The following is a 19,851-nucleotide window of genomic DNA, read 5'->3' on the forward strand; positions in this document are numbered from 1 at the left end:
CCTGATTCCCTTCAGCGGAACCGACAGGGGCGCCTGGGCCGCAGGGTCAGGTTCGCGTCCACTCCTGGTGTTGGCTGCGGTCGGGGTCGCGGGGTCCTGGCACCCAGCCCCGGTCTGGCCCGTGCTCAGCGGGCGGCGGCTGCAGAGCCTCCCTCCCTGGGCCGCCCCCCGACGGCGGCCTTGAGGCCTCGCCCTCTCTGCCTCTCAAATAAATGAACAAATCTAAAAAAAAAAAAGAAAGAAAGAAAGAAAGAAAGAAAAAAAGAAAGAAAGAAAGAAAGAAAAAGAAAAGAGAACTGACAGCCCTGCGGCGCCTGCGGAGTGTCTGTCCGCACTCAGCTTCCTGTCCCGGGGCGCGGGGCGTCGTCGTCCCGCAGTAGCCCCGGCGCAGCCAGTGCCCGTCGCTCGGCGGGACTCAATCAAGCGTTTGTCAAATGGGCGCGTGAGGACCCTCAACGACCCCAGTGACAGGTTTCCGGCGCGAGCGTCCTGCTCCAGGAGGCCCCCGGCCCGCAACCTCGCCGCGCTCGGCGTCCTTGCGCCCCTCGGATCCCAGAAGCCTGTCCTGCAAAGCTGCCGGCCACCGCCGCGGGTGCCCCCGTGGGACGGCTCGGCGTGGCAGGGCCCGCCGGTCTCTCACCTCCGTGGGCCTTTGCTCTGAACCTGCTCCGTGTGCCCCAAGGGCAGAGACGAGCCTGGGCCCGCGAGGCCTGCGCTCGGAACCTCGGAGCCCGAGGGACGCAGACGGTGCCCTAGGGGGGCTGCCCTTGGCCCGCGCGGGACAGCGAGCCCCCGACGGGGACTCCCAAGGCACGTGGGGCTCACACAAGGACGGGGCTGCTCCGTGACACACAGCCTTGCTCGCTTGCTTGAAGGACGGGTCCCCTCCCACACCATCGGTGTGTCCCCGGGAACCCGAGGCAGGACAGCGACCCTCGCCTCCCCGCTGGGCCTGCCGATCCGCCACATCCTCTGCACTTGACACTGAGCTGGAGCTAAAAGCAGCAGGGACAGTGTTCGCGGCTGTCACAGCTCCGAGGGCGTGTCAGCGGAATAGGGACGGGCGCCCGGGCGGCTCGGGGGTTAAGCTGACTTGGCCTCAGGTCCTGAGCTCCAGCCCTGAGTTGGGCTCCGGGCTGCGCGTGGAGCTACCTCAAAAAAAAAAAAAAAAAAAAGTATAATGGAACAGGGACAGTGGCCCGGATGGCGGCTCTAGATGCGTGTCCTCCACGCCCCGGCCATCCCGTCGGCCACGGCCCCTCCAGCGGCAGAGGCAGCTTCCGGGGCAGGAGCCTGGCTTTCCGGGCACGGCTGCTCCCCCCATGAGAGCACAACCCCAAACACGCTCTCATCTCCCACTGCGGCGTCAACTCCGCCGTGTGCCGTTTTATGCCGAGTCTGTTTCCCCATCTGTAAGACGGGCAGTGACACCTGCCACAGCGACCCCCTGCCCTCCGCCCTCTACCCCCGGCACCAGCAGGGCGAATCGGGATGCAGGGAAAGCCCGCGGAGGTTTCCATTCCTCCCGCAGCACGCACGACCCTGTGTGCGAGGTGCTGGCCCACCGGGGGGGACACAGTCCGGGTCCCCAGGAGGCAGCCTTCCCGCTGGACGGCGCCCAGGTATCGCCCAGGTATCAGCGGAGAAACGTGTCAAGCTGTAAATGAGACAGCGACGGAGGGACCTGGCTCCGGCCACCCCGAGTCCCTTTCCCCTCCTAGGAGCGCGGCTCATCCGTCCCCCGCCCGCGATGCCACGTGAGGCCTCGAGGAGAGAAACGCAGACCCAAGCCCCGAGGACATGGTGGGGGGTGATGCAGCGGGGTGGGGGGCTGGGGGCTCAGGCTGAGGAACCCCTGCCCGTGGGAGGAGCCGCCTCTCGCCTTTCAGAACTGGGGAGGGTGGGGTGGGTGGAGAGCCCGGCCTCGGGCAGCCCTCCCTGCGCCTGCTGGGGCGGGCAGAGGGGGGCAGAGGGGGAACAGAGGCGGGGACACAGGTCCATCCAGTGGGAGTCGGGGTGCGCAGCTTCCAGCCGAGGTCGGAGCCGAAGGGCAGCCGCCCCCGGGGCAGCGTCAGGAAGGCGGGCCACCGCGGGCGGGGAGCGGGGTCGCGGCCAGGGAGCCAGCGGCCCCCCACCCCCGGCCTTGCCCTCCCTGACGTCCTGGCTCCCACACGCTCCTCCCCCTGGGCTGATCGGAGGGGACCCGTCCTCCACACGCACACACACGCACAGACGCAGACACACGTGCACACCCACATACACGCGCGTGCACACTTGCACATACGCACATGCACACACGTGCACACCCACACATACGCTCGCACGTGCACGCGCACACACGCACTCCCATCATCCCACCCCCCAGGGGACCAGCCAGCCTTCTCTGCACAGCTGCTGGCCGTGGTAATTCTATCCCCGGGATCCCGATGACATCACTCCCACAGGGTCAGTGTGGAAGGGGAGGAGGGAGGACAGTGGGGTTGGGGTTGGGGTGGGAAGAAAGGGCCCAGACGTCCCTGCACGCAGCTCCACAGCGCCCAGAGCACTCTGAGCTCTTCCTCATCTGCATAAGGGGTGGTTGGGAGTACCCACGGGGCGGGAGCTGTGTGGAGGGGAGGCCTTGCGCATCCTCGGTGCACCATCAGCTCCCGCCATCCCCTCCGGCATCCCGGGGGGCTGCACACCGCACCCGGCTCACTCCTGACCACCTCACTGTAGCTCGCCAACCTTCTGCACACCAGGCCGTAACGCGACCCTGCAGGCAGGCAAGGCCAGAGTACAGGAGCATGGGCCCCTGCCCCTTCCCCTGGAAAGTGCGCCCCGAGGAGGCTTCCCCACAAGACCCTCTGCACAACGCCCACCTGTGTGGGGCAGTGGCCGTGACCCCCTGATCCTGAGAGTCAGGGAAGCCCAGGAGTCCCACACCTACCGGGAGGGCAGCATGAAACATCTGATTACACAAACCCGCCACGGTCCCTGCTGAATATTTCATGCAGGAGCAATGATCCATTAGTCACCATCAATTATTCATCCTCATCACGGCCAGTGCCAGGGACGCCGCCTGGGAGCAGCTGGAGCTGGGACCCACACACGCTACCTCCACTCCCCCTCGAAGGCAACCAGCCGCCTCCCCCGCCCCCCGGCCCGCCTAGGGTCCAGCTGAGCACCCATCTCTGGAAAGTGTGCGCCGCAGTCAGATGGCCGTCACCCCACTGAACAGATGGCCAGCAAGCCACAGGCCAAGCCGAAGCTGCCGCACGTGGCCTCACGATGAGGATTTCCAAGAAACGAGAAGGAGACGTGCTCTCTCTACCGAGTTCGACGAGAGCGTCTGGCAGCAGGTTGACGCTGCAGAGGCGGCTGGGCCGAGGGTGCTGGGCTCTGTGTCCCTTCTAAAGGCTCCCACCGTCGTGCCGGCTCCGGCCCGATTCTGGAGGTCTCCTTTCTTCAAGAAACGTCAAAAATCATGGATTCTCAGAGTTCAAGAGAAAAGGCCCTGGGGACCAGGCCATCAGGGCGGCAGGCGCCCCTCCAGCAACACAACAGTTAATACACCTGCGGACAAGGTGCCTCTGGAGAGAAGCCACTGAGTGTTTAGACGGTTCTGACCCTTCAATATTTGGCCCGTAAATATTTGCTAAGTATCTTCCATGTGCCAGGCGCCGGATGAGACACTAGGTTTACACCCAAAATTCTTGCTCTATTAGACCAAATTGTTCTTGTTCTAACAGACCGAATCCTTGCTCTAGAAGATCTTCCTACCGTGGGTCAAAATTAGTCTCCTCGTATCTTGTGCTCTCAGCCGAGGAGGAGATGAGCAGCATCTATTGTCTTTAAGACCGAAGCCTTGAAAAGAAAAAAAAAAAAGACCAAAGCCTTGGGACACCCCGGGTGGCTCAGCGGTTGAGCGTCTGCCTTTGGCTCAGGGCATGATCCTGGAGTCCCAGGATCGAGTCCCACGTTCGGCTCCCTGCATGGAGCCTGCTTCTCCCTCTGCCCCCCTCTCTCTCTGTGTGTCTTTCATGAATAAATAAATAAATAAAACCTTTAAAAAAAAAAAAAAAAAGACCAAAGCCTTGGGCTCCCTGCAGTCAGACGGTGGGGCTCAGCTTGCTCCCCCAGGCTGGCCTTGCAATCTCCAGGGCAATGGTTTCAGGACCGGACCTGAGCAATGGACACTCTTGCTACTAGAGGTTTAAGCCTCCAGTTCTCCGTCCCCCTATAAGAATATTGTACCCACGAACGCAAACACCAGTCCTCTCTGCCAGGCGAGACGTGCTCTGCCCCTCCGCACCCCGACTCCACTCCCAAGAACTGGTTTTGCCCACTGGTGAGGGCGGCGGTGAACCACCTGGTGCTACAAATGGCACAGGAGAGAGCACGGCCTCAAGCACGCTCCCCACCACCATGCCTGGAATCCCGTCATTATTTATCCAGACTTTTTTTGGGCAGGCATCGCTGCCTGTTCAACACGCAGATGCCTTTTTTGGGGAGGAGTGCCATGTTCCAGAGGAGCAGTTTGAATCTGTGCCTGGGGCTGCAGAGTAAGACGTGCTGCACTATTCTCAGGGCTAGGGAAAGGGAGACGAGGCGAGCGTCACGAGGGGGGAGGCCTGGGTAGCACAGGACAGCTGCAGGAGGCACTTCACGTCTCTAAGGGGAGAAGCACAAAAGGGGAGGTAGGAGGTAACCTGGATATTGCCCCGAATTTCCCTTTCGTGTCAGGTAAGTTATGGAGGGTTCCGAGTGGCTCCCCCTAGTAAGTAGAGCCCGAGCTGCCCGTCTAATGACAGTCACACATTCCCCCCAAACTCCACGCCCTGGGCAGGGAAACAAATGTTTCGATTATCAATTTAGTGAAATAGACGGTGGTCAAGGAAGCAATGTAGATGCAGGGGAGATGAGAAAAGAAGGAGCTAGAGGACGGAAAAGAAGAGCTTCTTTCCCCGCACAGAATCTCCAGGGGTCTGGAAGCAGAGGAATGACCCCATTTAGATGAACCAAACGCGGAAAAGGTGATGCAGTCCTGCTCCAGGCGCATCGGGACACACTCCAGGGCTGGCGCCTATCTCCTCTCCCACGGTCACAGGCTCCCCCAGCCCTCAGGGCCCCGAAGAGCTCCCAGTCTCTGCCCACCCAGCCCCACACCTGGCCCCGCGCCAGCCTTGGCAGCCGTGCCTCCTCTTCCTTTGCAGCCTGCTCCCCCGGCAATCCAGCCCCCCCACAAGGGCGGGGTGGGGTGGGCGCTCAGTTCTCACACCCTGCTGACCTGCCGACGAGGACAAGTCTGGATTCTGCACTCTAAGTCCTACACAGCCCCCTCTCAGGGATGCCCAGTCAGCTCCAGCTTCACTTCAGGCCTCTGGCTTCAGCTAAGCTTCACACGACTGTCCCTGCCACCCAGGTCCTCCCCTCCTGCCAACCCAGGCTAGATTTTGCCCATGAGTGGAGCAGGCACTGAGGTATCTGGAGTGTGAATATTACAGGGAAGATGCACCTGCTCCAAACATCGCAGCAAGCTGGAGGGAGATGCAGGTCACTGACTTTGGGAGGCCTCGGCTAGATTCCAGGGCCTGAGGCCGTGTATCCCTGTCACCTGCCAGCTAAACTGGCCCTCCCCTCACCAGGCCAGGCGTGTCAGGACTACTTTTAGAGACCTCCTGGGGGGCAGCCCGGGTGGCTCAGCAGTTCAGCGCCGCTTTCAGCCCAGGGCATGATCCTGGAGACCCGGGCTCCCTGCATGGAGCCTGCTTCTCCCTCTGCCTGTGTCTCTGCCTCTCTCTCTCTCTCTCTCTCTGTGTCTCTCATAAATAAATAAATAATAATAAATAAAATCTTAAAAAAATAAATGAATAAAGACCTCCTGGGAAAGATGATTTTGCCCAAACGGGGAGGTGGTTTGAGAGTGCAAGGCCGGCCTGGAGGAGCAAGCGGAGCCCCACAGTCTTACGGATGCTCAAGCTCACGGCATATTGGGACTTCCTGCTCCTTTGACAGAGTAGAGACTGGGATCCAGGAGGGGGACGTACCTTGGCCAAGGTCTCACAGTCAGTAAAGGGTGGCAACAACTTTCCCAATTTTCCACAGCCCCGAGTCTCCTCCCAGCCCTGCCTCGAGCTCACAGGCGTGGGGGCTCTGTCCGTGGTGCTGAACCTCCCAGTCCCAACAAGCCAAGATTTCCATTTAAAAAATTTTTTTTTTTTTACTTTTATTATTATTATTTTTCAAGATCTGCATTTTAGGCACTGTTGGTGTTGGGGTCTCTAGCATTGTAAGGGTGCTATGGGAGATTCAGGGGAAAGTTGATAATATAATCCAGGAGACCGTCTACATGAAGTAATTTCTACAGAAACTAATTTCAAGACGATAAAGGGGTAAAGGTTCCAGAGCGCGGGGAATGGGAATGTCCCATCCCTACTCTCACCACTTCTCATCACCTTGAACTGGGTTTGGCCCCAAAAATATTCTAAGATACTCAGATACAGAAGCTAAACGTGAGAAAAACAACATGACTGATACTGGTTGGCTTCAGTCTTCAAGAGGAAACTTTTTTTTTTAAAGATTATTTATTTATTTATTCATGATAGTCACAGAGAGAGAGAGAGAGAGAGAGGCAGAGACACAGGCAGAGGGAGAAGCAGGCTCCATGCACCGGGAGCCCGACACGGGACTCGATCCCAGGACCCCGGGATCGTGCCCTGAGCCAAAGGCAGGCGCCAAACCGCCGAGCCACCCAGGGATCCCCAAGAGGAAACTTTCTTTTTTTTTTTTTTAATTTTTATTTATTTATGATAGTCACAGAGAGAGAGAGAGAGGCAGAGACACAGGCAGAGGGAGAAGCAGGCTCCATGGACTGGGAGCCTGATGTGGGATTCGATCCCGGGTCTCCAGGATCGCGCCCTGGGCCAAAGACAAGCGCCAAACCGCTGTGCCACCCAGGGATCCCCAAGAGGAAACTTTCTAAGAAAGAATTCACCACAAGGGAAGGCCAAGGGAAATGTGGAGGATACGTAGACAACAGGAGAGTCTTCAGAAGACATGGAGCGATGTTGAAAGGTTCTCTCATGAGCCGGGAAACTGGGTATTAGGATCTTTCAAGGTCACATCTCCCAAGTCCAGAGTCGTGACTGTGGTTCCTTGGAATCAAGTGGGGGACGGAGGGGATGTCAGAAACAAATAAATGCACTGTCAGGATCGTGTTAAATAGGAGTTGAGTCCAGCCCAAGCCCCAAACTGGAGTCCAGGCTGCAAAAATCTAGAAGCCACATCCTTCACGAGGTACCTGGCTCTTCACTCTCTTCGATCTTGAGGCCGAATGATTGCAGCTTGTTGGCAAAGCAAAAGTTCATCACATGTGAATGGACCCCACACAAAGGGACTGTTTCGGGGGCGCCTAGCTGGCTCAGTTGGCAGAGCACGCGACTCCTGATCTCAGGGTCCCGAGTTCAAGCCCCACGTTGGGCTGGGGGTAGAACCTACTTAAAACAAACAAGCCAACAAACCAGAGGAGCTGCTTTAGCAAGAGATGAGGAGCAGCCCGGATTGAAATGGGCGGGTCACACGGCAGCAGGCATCCCCGTGTCCTGCAGGTCTGACTTTCATAAGGAAAGTCTCCCGATGCCGAGTAAACACACACACACACACACACACACCCATCCCCTACTTCAGAGATGTCATTCCAATACTGATAAAGAGGCTCTCCCTCTCCTAAGCCCTGCTATGCCCAGCATTACTCTCTTCCCCCTCCTCCCCTCCTCCTCCACCTCTTCCCCTTCCTCCTCCTCCCCTCCTCCTCCTCCACCTCTTCCCCATCCTTCTCCCCTCCTCCTCCACCTCTTCCCCACCCTCCTCCCCTCCTCCTCCTCCACCTCTTCCCCACCCTCCTCCCCTCCTCCTCCTCCACCTCTTCCCCACCCTCCTCCCCTACTGTGATACACTCATTGAATACGAGTCAACTATAACAACTGCACACAGTCAACTCTCTCCAAAATGTCTACATCCACACTTAAGAACCCTCGGAGGCAGAGCACCTTGGCGGTCAAGCTCTCCTTTCTACATACCTGCCCTGTCCCAGACTTTCTTCTCTTTGGAGATCTCACCATCTCTTTGGTCTTCTGTCACAATGTCTAACCACCTTTACCAATCAGAAGTTCCTCTTTGTGTCTATCTCAAGTCCTTCATGCTCTCGGCTGCCTTTCTAACATTATGAGTCACTAAAGATGAGGAGCATCTTCCTCGGTGGGAGTGGGGGGTGGGCAGGTTTCACCGGACCTTTCACAGTCTACAGGCAGACACATGCACAAGTGCAATACTCGCCCGACCTCCCCACACACGGAAAACCTGTGACCACAGGTAATGACAACAAAAGAGTCCAAGGACACAAAGAACCCTTGAGATGGCATCTGATTGGGATCCCCGAGTGGCTCAGGGGTTTAACACCTGCCTTTGGCCTGGGGCGTGACCCCGGGGTCCTGGGATCGAGTCCCGCATCGGGCTCCCTGCATGGAGCCTGCTCCTCCCTCTGCCTGTGCCTCTGTCTCTCTCTCTCAAATAAATAAAATATTTAAAAAAAGAGGGATGGCATCTGATCTATCCCCCATCCATAGAGACGGGACTGCCTCAGGATCCCGAGAGGGCCTCGTGGGCTACCCCATCCCAGGCCTTCAGGGAGCCCGTCTCCAGCCCGTTTCTCGGTCTGAAACATGAAACAGCCTGGCCCCCCCTTAGCCCCAAACCCAGCCTCCCAAGCAACCATATTGCCAGCAACGAATACGCTTCTCAGACGCCGCATTTACAGGGGGACAAGAGAGCAGAGGGTAACTGGGCTCAGTTTGACTGTGACGGTTGCAGTTAAGCCACATGTGTCATCGGGAGATGTGAACTGGGGACAGTTCATGCTCGGAAACTCATTCATTCCAACTCCTCCTCCTCCCCAGACGTCCAGACGGCGCTGGCATCGGTGGCAAAGCGAGATATCCATGGGCTCACCTGAGCGCGAGACCTCATGAGGTCGCCTATCCACCCGCCTCCACTTCCACACACACACGTCCTCAGAAAAGCTCTTCCTCTGCTTTTCTTGAAAACCTTTGTGACGCCCTCTTCACCCCTTGGTGGCCTGCCGGGTGTCTCAGTGCAGTAAGCATGAAAGTGCTGCTGAATGTCTAACCTAAGCCCTGCTTGCTTCAGTTTCAAACCCTTGCCCTAGTCCTGCCCTTGGCGCAGCGACAGCAGCCTTATCCTGTCATGTCTCCATCCCCGACTCCAACCACTCTGGGGACACGCCTGCCACGCTCACTCCTCCATCTGTGACACCGAAGAACCACGGTCCCCGGGCTCCGGGCTTATTCTCTATCTCACCCTGCTCTTCGGAGTCAGTGGCCAAGGAGCTTTCCCATCCTTGTTCCCCGAGTTCCTTTCTCAGTCTCCAGAAGAACGACAGTTTGGCTTAAAACTTCTAATGCTTTTCTGGGGGCTCTGGGAGGGGACTGCAGGGATGTCCAGTCAGGTATCCCCATTTTACAGAAGAATGAACAAATTCAAAGAGGGAAAACGACAAGCTCAGGGTCGCCGGGGGGATTAGAAGCAGGACCAGGGAGCGCCCTGAGGTCCCATGAGAAGGTCCAGGCGTGCCTACGGCCCCGCATAGCTCCTGGGTCGCGGGGGCCACACGCCCACCACCCCCACCCCGCTGGGTGCCCCCATCATAGACCCTAGGAGCCTTGAGCTCGTCTTACTTCACGTCCGATATCGTAGTTGCAATCAAATAATCAATCGTGTGTTTCTTTTCCTTGGTGTCCCGCTTCCCTCAGACTAGCAAGGTCACGAGGGCAGGGGCGGTTGTGCCCCTTGGTCCCCACGGCAGCCTCGCTCGTGAATGCCTGTTGCGTGGAGTGAATGAGTAAGTGGGTGGATGAGTGTGAGCGAGCGTGCGGAGGGCCGAAGTGTGCACGCAGACCACCCAGCGCCGTGACCCCCGCCCCGGGGCCGGACCCCAGCCCAGGACGCCGCCCAGAGCAGTTCTGGGCCAAGCCGGGGAGTGGCAGGTGGAGGGGAGGGGAGGACACATGTCGCCTGGAGAAGTCCTCTCCAACCTGAAGACCAGGTCTCGGATCCGATTTCACTCTCAATTCCCGAGGAACGTGAGACGGACGCCCCGCGGCCCACAGGAGCCCGCAAGGGCTGTGGGGGGGCGGGTCTGCACCTGCGCGTCTGAGGGGAGCCACAGTCCTCCCGCTCGAGCCCAGTGCTCCGGGATGCCGCTCGCCCAGACAACAAGCAGGTGCTCCCCGAAACTAGGGCACTGGGGTGGACTCTGCGCCGGGCTGCCGGGCTCTGCGCCCTGGAAGGACAGGCCCTGTGGAGGCCGCCCCGTCCTGCCCGCGCCCCCGAGCCGCCAACCGGGTCGGCCTGCAGGGAACCTTCTGGATAGAGAGGAAGAGCCAGAGGGCGGGAAGTCGGTTCGCACATCCAGGGCGCTGGGGCGTGGGGATCAGGGACCCAAGCCTGCTGTAGCTCCGGGGCGCACGGGACAGCCGCCGGGCCTCGGGGCTCCCCCTCCCAGGAAAGGACAAAGCACTCAGGGGGGCCTCACCCAGGGGGGCTCCGTCCTTCCGGTCCCTGCGCCTCCCTGTGCCAGGGCAGCTGTGCTCCCTGCTGGGCCCCGCGAGCGAGCAGACACCTGACCCCGGCGAAGGTGGCCCTTCCAGCGTCCCCCGAGCCTCCCAGGATGGAGCGACCGACTCCCTGGTGCCCGGCACAAGCCATGGGGAGACGGGGAGCCTGTGGGTCCCTCCCAAGGGCAGAGCGTCACCTCCCCTTGCGACCATCAGGACACTCGGTCTTCGCCACGGCGGCGGGCAGGCAGGCGGACCCGTAACTGTGCCTCCAGCCGGCGGCCTAGGGCCGCGGACACCCAGGGGCCGCACTCGGTACAGTCGAGGGCCTCTGGCGGGTTCCCCTCAGGGACTGCGCTCCCCAGCAGGTGGCCGTCGGAGCGCCCCCACCGGGGCTCAGGTCCCTCCCCCAGACCCAGGGTGGAACTGCCCCCCTCCTTTGGGACAGTTCTCCTCCTCCACGGGACACACTCTACCAGCACCACGGGGTCTAGACGCCGCCCCGGACCGGGCCCGGACCGGGCCACCCCCTGCGGGGATCGTGTGTCCCCAGGGGGTGAGCACCACACGCCTCGCGGCGGGAGGGCTTCGTGTGTCCTTCTCGTTTCTTCACAAAGAACATTAAAAAAGACGTGCTCTCGAGAGTCCAGATTTTAACGCAATTTGAAATCTTTACTTCTCCCTCAGAGAAACTCTTAACTGAAACTGGCATTTATTTGCTTGCTTGGTTCTTCCTCCCGTCAGCAGGCGTGTGGCGGAGACATCCAGCGGGGGACAGCCTGGTGCGCCTGCACGCCCTCCTGCACCCCTTCCTGCACCCCTCCTCCACCCCCTCCTGCACCCCCTCCTGCATCCCTGCCTGCACCCCCACCTGCATCCCTGCCTGCACCCCCGCCTGCACCCCCTCCTGCATCCCTGCCTGCACGCCCTCCTGCATGCCCTCCTGCACCCCCACCTGCACCCCCGCCTGCACTCCCACCTGCACCCCCTCCTGCACCCCTGCCTGCACTCCCACTTGCACCCCCTCCTGCACCCCCACTGCACCCCCTCCTGTGCTCCCACCTGCACCCCCTCTTGCACCCCCGCCTGCACCCCCACCCCCACCCGCCAGCTGTCCAACCCAAGGCCTCAGGACCCTCACCGCCCACATCCGAGAGAAACGGCCAAGAATCCGGGGCTTATTCTGAAAATGGCTCTGACCCCACGACTCTCTGAGCACTTCCTGGGGACGCACAGGGGTCCAGGGCCCTTTCCTCGGGGAGGTGGCGGCTTGGGACACTTCGTGACCCTCCCCGGGGGGGGCCCCTCATGGGTGACGACCTCCGTCTCCAGATGAGGACTCTCAGGCTCAGTTCCCGACCTGGCAGGGACACCAGGCAAGAGGTGCAGGTGGGGTCTCACCTAGGCAGTGGGACCTGGACCCGACCCTGGACCCCAGACCCTGGACCTCGAACCCCGGACCCGACCCCGGACCCCAGACTCAGCCACGCGCCTGCCGCTTCCCTCATGTCGTGCAGAGCACGCAGCGGTGGGCCATGACCCCGGGTGTCAGCGCTGCCCTCCCCCATCCCGCTGCAGCTCCCCCCAGTCCCCATCACCCCTCCCTCCTCCCCATCACCCCTCCTCCATCCCCACTGCCCCGCCCTCCTCCCCATCACCCCTCCCGCCTGTCCCCACCGCCTCTCCTACATCTATATCCCGAGGGAAGCCCGAGGACACCTCCCACCGCTGCGGTGAAGCCTGGGCTTTTGTTCCCCTGCGTTCCCCTGCGCAACTCTGGGGCTCTAGCAGCAGGACACCCGCCAGGGCTGGGGACCACGGTCTCCCCGGGAGCCGTCAAACTCGGGGCGGGGCGCTGAGCTGCCCCTTGCAGGCCCGGCCCTCACGACCCCCGCCTCCTGCGGCACCAAGCGCACGTGCCAGTGTCAAAGAGCTAATCCAGTTTCTCTGTCGTGCTTCCCCCTTCGCCTCCTGCAATCCAGGATTGATCTGGAACCAGGGCAGCCTTATTAAGTGATGCCTCTTCCTCCCCGTGGGAGACTCACACTGGGAGACGGAGCCCCCTGGCCTTCCCTCAATTAACTCCAAGTGTCCCGCTGTCCCCAGCCCAGCCGCAGCCACAGCCACCCTCTGATTCCTGGGCTCACCTCTAACTCACCTTGGCTCCCAGGGGTGAGGCTGGGTTTCAGCCCCCAGGTCTGCCTCCCCAGGACCCCAGAGCATCTAACCCAGAGCATCATCCTCCACACGTTCCTCAGACAGGTGGGAACACGGGAAGCCCAAGGGTCTGGGGCCTAACCTCGCACCCACGTCCATGGGCCCGTGACTGTGGTCCATGGCGCGGTCGGCACAACGAGGGACCCACGGCTCACAGGCTGGGCAGCCACGCAGCCCCACGGAGGACGGAGATAAACGCGCATTAGCTGAACACTCTCTTCTCCAAATAAACGCAGGCGGTGAGAGGCACGGAGGGTCCCGGGGCCCACCACCCTTAGCGCAGGCCCCCCTCACACCCGCCGGGCCCTCCTCCTCTGCAGGAGCAGAAACAGGTACGGCTGGACACCAGAAAGGAGGCCCTTTCCCTAAGGACCCGAGGGCTGCTCCCCGCTCGCTCCGGGGGACAGGAAGCTAAAGGGGCCCGGGGACGGCGCAGGCGAGCCACCGCTGGGCCACCGGCACCCCCGCCCACCGCAGCGGGCTGCTGGGCCTCCACCGGCTGGTGTCCCCTCCGGGTCCCGGCCTTGGCCGACTTGCTGTCGCCCCACGCTCCGCCTGGCAGGAGCCGCGCCCGTGTCAGCGGTCCCACCTGGCGGCGCCGGGCCCCCTACGGCCACTCACACTCGGTGTCGAGGTCCACGGAAGCTCCTGGGGAAGGCCGCCCGGGCAGCTCCCGAGCTACGGCACCAACCCCGGAGGAAGCCCCGGCCGCCGCTCCCGGCCCGCGAGGCACCTGGTTCCCGCAAGCCTCCGAGGAGCCTCCCTGACTCCCCGCCCGGCCAGCACCCGCCGTCGTCCCAGGTGCCCAGCGAGGAGGCCCTCGGGTTCCCGGGGCCTCTGTGGGGAGACGGAGGGAGCGAGGCCCCAAGGCTGAGGGGAACCTGCAGGCAGCCGGCGGCCTCCCCATCTCGTCTCCCCATCTCGTCCCTGCAACTGGAAGCGGAAGGAAAAGGAGGGCAGCAGGGGGGCGGGGGGGCGGGGCGGCGCTGGGCTGGAGCCAGGGCACCCCCTCTGCCTGGCCTCTAGAAGCCGTGGACCCAAGCGCGCACACGGGCACGCGGGCCTACGTCCTGCTGGGCTTCCGGGGAGACGCCGCCCAGCCGGGAACTGGCGGTGACGGCCGCCCCCCGTGGCGGTCGCGGCTGCCTGAGGCTGGGCTGGGTGCCCGGCTGCCCCGGCACTGGCGCTGCGCGGCGGGCGCTCCTGGTGGCCGAGTCCCAGAGCAACCCAGCAGCGGACTGGGAGCACCGGGAGCACGGATCCCGCTTCTCCAAGGGATCGCTGCCCATCCTGCACCTCCCTGCCACCGACGTCAGGGACGGGTCCCTGCTCGCCCCCAAAGCGTCACTGACTCTGAGGACCCCTGGCCGAGTTGGCGGGTCCACACCTAGACGGGTAGACGGGGCTGCTTCGAAAGAGCAGGGGACGCGCGGGGACTCCCTGAGGACGAAGGGTCTGAGCAAGCGGCCCCGGCGGCCAGGAGCGACCCCGAGGTGCCCAGGATCTGGGTGTGAGACCTCGCTCCGGCCTCAACAGTGCGAGGATTTAAACCGTCACAAGACGTCTCGGGGCCTTGGCCTCTGTGTGGTACAAGGGGACTGTGAGGCAGAAGGGAAGGGGGCGGAGCTGGAGAAAGGGGAGGCCCGGCTGGCTCGCAGGCCACACTCCCGCGACGCCCTGACGGCGGGGTGGCCTACGGAGAGGCTGGGATCCTGAGCCCCAGACAAGGTGGTCAGAAGAGGGCCTCCCCCGGCTTTACGACCGCAGGGCTGTCCTCTTCTTGCCTTGCCCCCACCCCCGAGGGAGCTGCCTGGTGGCGCCTGACCCCCCACGGACGGACCAAGCGGCGCACAGCCTGCTTCCCTCCGGATGCGACCTCCTCATCCCCGGCATTCAGTGCTCTGGTCTCCTGACCACACAGGTGGGGAAGTCTGTCCTAGTCTAGAAATTATCCAGGGAGGAAGCTTCTAGAACATCTTGCGTACCATGTATTTGGGGCATCCTTCCTGATGTTTAATTTTAGGCCCCTTGACGCTTAGACCCGTGAGTGCGTGTGCGCGCTGGGGTGGGGTGCGGGGCTGGCAGCTAGGAGCGCCCCGAGGTCTACTCGCAGCGACTGCTCGCGTCCCTCGGGGCCTGCACCCTAACGTGCCCACCGTTCTGGCTACGACCCGAACGACGGTCCCAGGGGTGACAATGAAGAGTTGCCGGGACAAATCCTCCCCAGAAACTGAGCTTTGACAACATACGGCTTTGTCGGGCATGAAGAACCGCCTGGAAGTTGAGGGAGGAAATCCCGGGAATGGCCACCGGAGAAGCCGGAGCAGCCCCTTCCTCTGGGTTTTTAGGGTTAACAGAGCTGGGAAGTGGTCCGTCCGGCAGGAGGGGGTCCCGTCCGCGGGCAGAGGACGGGCGGGAGGCCCGTGGGCGGCACGAGCTCGGCGGAACCACCCGCGAGGCCCTCGCCGTTCTAAACCCTGTGCACGAACCGCTTGGTCCGCCGTCGCCCAGAACCACCCACGTCACAGGTACGGACTCTGTCTCCGCTGCACAGCCGGGCAGGCGGAGGAACAGGATTTGGCTCACTTGCCCGAAGTCAGAGCGAGTGGCGGCACCGGGAGGAAGCCGGGCGATCTGGCTACAGCCACCAGGCTGCCGCCGTGACGTGACCTTGCCCCGCGAGACGGCCTGAGTCATCACAGACTCCCCGTGCTCCCGAGAGCCCAGGGCCGGGCCCCGGCTTCTCTACCTCGGGGTCTCTGACCTGGTGGAGGACGAATAACCAACTGGCTGCGTGGATGATGATTCTTCACGTCGGAACTGTAGGATGGCGTCCGTCCAGGGGCCGTATTAGCAGGTCGTTTCCTGAGCTCCTGCCACCCTGGGGGCAAACACCCTTACCTCCCCGCACCCGCACCGGGTAGGCCCTCCTAACAGTGCTCGAGTCGTGATGAGCTGCTTACGTAATAATCTGCTTATTCTGCGCGTTAGTCACCGGAGGGTAAGCGTCATGAGGGCGGGAACCAGGCCGGTTTTGCCCCCAACTGAACCCCCGGGGCCTACCGCCCCCTGCGCACAGTAGGCTCTCAAAGCTAATCATTGAATCGACGCAGAACTGACCTCAGAGTGGCCGAGCAACCCGCCCGGGCCGCCTGGACTGCAAACCCCACACGCGCCGGGGTTGTCTGTCCACGGCGGCATCCACAGCGGCACACAATGCACCTAGCGGGTGCTCACGTAGTAGGTGCGAACCAACAAATGTCCGTTGCACGAGTGGAGTAATAAAGCACACACTCTGCACCCGGAGGCCCTGGGACCGTAAGCCGAGCCCGCTGGTTTGCTGCTTCCTGTTAACCACCACCCGGCACCGAGTAAACACCCTCCATGCTCTCCCGGGTCTCAAAACTCGCCTCCCTCGGCCTGCAGCAAGCCCAGCTTCAGCCGGAGCCTCCACCGGGAAAGCCCAAACGCCAAAGCCAAAGGAGGCAGCAAGCCCACCGTCCACGGCCTCCGACTCCCCTGAGGACGCTTCTGTCCCAGGAGGGGGCCGACAGCCACTCGGGCCGTCCACTGAGCCCCGAGACCCCCCCCCACCTCGCTGGCCTTCCCACACCCTGGATCCCGGGGCACCTGCTGCGCCCCTATCTCTCCCCCAGGAGCGCTGCACAGACTCCCAGGGCAGGTGGGCAGGGGCAGGAGACTCAGCCGGGGGAGGACAGGGTCCGGGTCCGGGCAGAAGGGTCCCTGGAGGTCAGGCTTGCCTGGGGCTGGGAATACTGGCTCAGGGAGGCAGGGGAGAGGCTGCTCCCCATCTCCAAGGCGCACCCAGCCCCGGCTGTCTGCAGTGCCAGGGACACCCTCGTCACAGCTGGGCCTGAAAAGGAGGACGACCTCTGGTCCCTTCCTCCTACGGGGACAGTGAGCCAGGTCTGTTGTGACTTGAAGTCGAACGCTTCTATCTGCCTTCCCCTTCTCAGCTTTCCAGAAGCCCCCAGCTCCTCCTTGGCCAGAGCACGGAGAGTGGGCCAGGAGGGGCCCAGAAAAGGCAAGTCCCCCCACAGTGTCCTAGAGGAGGAAGCCAGGGATCCGCGCGATGCCAAGCGGGACAGAGGCTGGCTGCGGCGGGGCGAGAAGCCTGAGCTGGCACTCGTCATTCCCGGGGTGTGAGGAAGAGAAGCAGCAAGGGGTGGGCTCGCTGCCCAGGTCTGTTTGCAAGCCGTGGACCCCTGACGCTGACTCAGCCCCGGGGCCCACCCAGGCTGCAGCTGGGAGTGTGGGCCAGGCCCGCCCCTTCCACCTGCCCCTCTGGCCCCATCTTAGGGACACTGGGCAATGGCTCCTCTGGGTTTCTCTAGTGGACACAGATGTTTCCGGCAGCCCGGGGTCTGCACTTGGACCTAAGCAAGGGGACAGGACTGGCAAGGGTCCGGGCTCTGGTCTTCCTCATGCTCACACCCTCCGATGACGTGCCCAGGTCACCAGGAGCTGGATGGCTCAGCTTGAGGATAATCTACTGCCCGGGGAGACCCTCTCGGGGTGGCAGGGGGCCGAAGCTGGAGCCAGGCCAGGTGACACCTTGGCCCACCTTCCTGTCTTTCCAGGTACACGGGGGCTAAGCACTTGCTCATCCCTGCGCCCACCCCTTCCAACCGGGGCCCCCGCCCGTCCAGCCTCTGCCCTTCTCCGCAGTGCCCCCCTCCTGGGCCATCGCCTACGTCCTGCGCCTTCCTGCTGCCACAGGAGAAAGCAGCCGGAACATCTACTTGTCCGCCTCAGCAGGGAATGGGGGGTGCTGCGGAGGGGCAGCTGGGGCTCCGCAGGCCCCCTCCCGCCGGCCGGCTGGGGCTGGGGGTGTCAGGAAGGCACCTGTGGAATGTGGGGATGGGACCAGGGGGGGAGGGACTGGGTTAATGGGGTACGGGGACGAATCATCATATAACCCTTTTAGTTACAGAATAAATGAAGCCCCCCGTGTCCTGAGGGAAAGGGGGCAAACAGAGGCGGCGGGAGGGCCCCACGCGGGGAGGGCGGCGGGGGAGTGGGGAGGAGCAGGTGGGCTTGTGCCCTTCTGGGGCCGGAGCCAGGCCCTGCGGGAGGGCCGAGCGGACGGGACGTCCTAGGTCGTGCTGAGTCATGAGATTTGGAGGGAGGCTGGGGCGCTCCACCCCCCTGGCGTCCCCGTCCCAGCTGCCCCCGACACCCCGACGGTGCCCGCGCCCTCTCCCAGGTGCGGGCCGCCCCCTGCAGCCGCGGAGCCCCCACCTGGCGGGCCCGGGGTCCCGAAGCGCGGCGGGTCTGGGGCAGCGGGGAGGGGGCGCGGGGGGCCGAGGCCCGCGGGAGGGCGGGAGGGCGGGGGGGGGGGGGCGGGGGGGCGGGCGGCGGAGCCCGGGGCTGGGGAGGGCTGGGGAGGGCTGGGGGGGGCTGGGGCTCCGCGACCCCCGCGCCCCCCGCGCCCCCCGCGCCCCCCGCGCCCCCCGCGCCCGCGCCCCTCGGCCCAGGACGGAACCGACCCGGAGGACGAAGTTCGGGGGCGGCGGGGGCGGGGGCGGGGGCGGACTTACCCGGCGGCGGCGCGGAGGACCCGGGGCCGAGGTGAGGGCGCGCGGGGGGCGTGCGTCCCCGGCCCGGTGTCCCGCTGCGCCCCGGCCCCAACTCGGCCCGAAGTGCCTTTGCCGCAAGACTTGCTGAGCCGAGCGGTCTGCGCCCGGCGGCGGGAGGCGGGAGGCGGGAGGCGGCGGCGCTGCAGTGAGGGGAGGAGCCGCGGCCGGGGGCGGGGCGGGGGCGGGGCCGCGGGGGGCGGGGCGGGGCCTGGGCTGGCCTGGGCGGGGCGGGGGTGGAGCGGGGGCGGGGCCGGAGGGCCGGGGGCGGGGCCTGGCTGCCGGGGGCGTGTCGGGGGCGGAGCCTGGGCTGGTCCTGGGGTGGCCTGGGCGGGCCGGGGGGCGGGGCCTGATCGGGGCCGGGCGGGCCGGGGGCGGGGCCTGGCGCCCCCTGGGATGGCCTGGGCGGGGCGGGGGCGGGGCCTGGGCGGGGCGGGGGCGGGGCCTGGCGGGGGCGGGGCCTGGCGGGGGCGGGGCCTGGCGGGCCGGGGCGGGGCCGGGGCAGACCTGTCCTGCGGGGCCCGCTCCCCTCCGCGCCCCGCTCCCCTCCGCGCCCCCGCCCCGCGCTCAAGGTCACGGCCGGGCTCGGCCCCGCACAGTCGGACCGGAGCCGGGCGTCCTCGTCCCCGCCCGCGACCGGCCGCCGCCCCGAGCCCGAGCGTCACCCCCGCCCCGGCCTGCTCGAGGCTCCCTTCCCGGGCTCGGGAGCCCTCTGGCCGTTTGGGACCGCCGAGCCCCGTCCCCACGCGCTCCCCCACGTAAGGCCCCCGAGCCCGAGGGGTGACGACCGGGATGCTTGGGGGAACTCAGGGCGGGGATGGGGGCGCAGGGCGGCGGGGGCGGGGAGGGCCTGGGAGGAGGTGGGGGGAGGGGCCCCCACTACGTGTGACAGCCCGAGACGCCCGGTCAAGGTGGGCGCCAGGAGGCCGCGCGGGAGGAGGGGGCCCGAGCTGCAGGCGCCCCGCCCCCTCCTCACCCCGGGCGGGGCCGCAGGAGCCGCCAACGGCACCATCGGAACAACCACGTCCGCTCTCCGGGCAACTCTGATGCAGGCCGGGCCGGAGCAGCCGCCTCTGCGCGGGGGACAGGCCTTCGGGTCCGGCCGGTGTCAGCCCCCAGGCCGCATCTACCGACTGAGAACAGGCGAAGGACTGCAGAGGACACGGGTCTGAGGCTGGAGGGCAGGGGGAGGCCGCGGTGGGACCCCGGAGACACCCCCAGCCTCCTCGCCCCACAGCACCGGGAGTGAGAGGGGAGCGTGCCCGCCGGCCCTGGGCTCACACTCAGCCCCGCTCACCTGCACCGCACCTGCGGCCCAGAGTCCGATGTAGGAGGGACTGAACGGGCTGCCCTACACTGTCCGAGGACGAGGACGAGGGCGCTCAGCGCCAGCCTCAGCGGGGTGCACCCCCCGAATGCTGCTG

At 64.1% G+C, this 19,851-nt stretch overlaps 1 protein-coding gene across 1 annotated transcript in view; it reads right to left on the minus strand.

Annotated features, from left to right (window-relative positions):
• SYT2 (synaptotagmin 2) overlaps window positions 1-18,562 on the minus strand; it is a 78,981-nt gene extending 60,419 nt beyond the window's left edge. The window contains exon 1 of the mRNA XM_026017991.2: window positions 18,392-18,562. The gene's annotated coding sequence lies outside the window, so the exon portion shown is untranslated. The remainder of the gene's footprint in view (window positions 1-18,391) is intronic.
• Window positions 18,563-19,851: the final 1,289 nt, after the last annotated feature.

The sequence above is a fragment of the Vulpes vulpes genome, chromosome 13, assembly GCF_048418805.1.
Source record: "Vulpes vulpes isolate BD-2025 chromosome 13, VulVul3, whole genome shotgun sequence".
NCBI classification, from domain to species: domain Eukaryota; kingdom Metazoa; phylum Chordata; class Mammalia; order Carnivora; family Canidae; genus Vulpes; species Vulpes vulpes.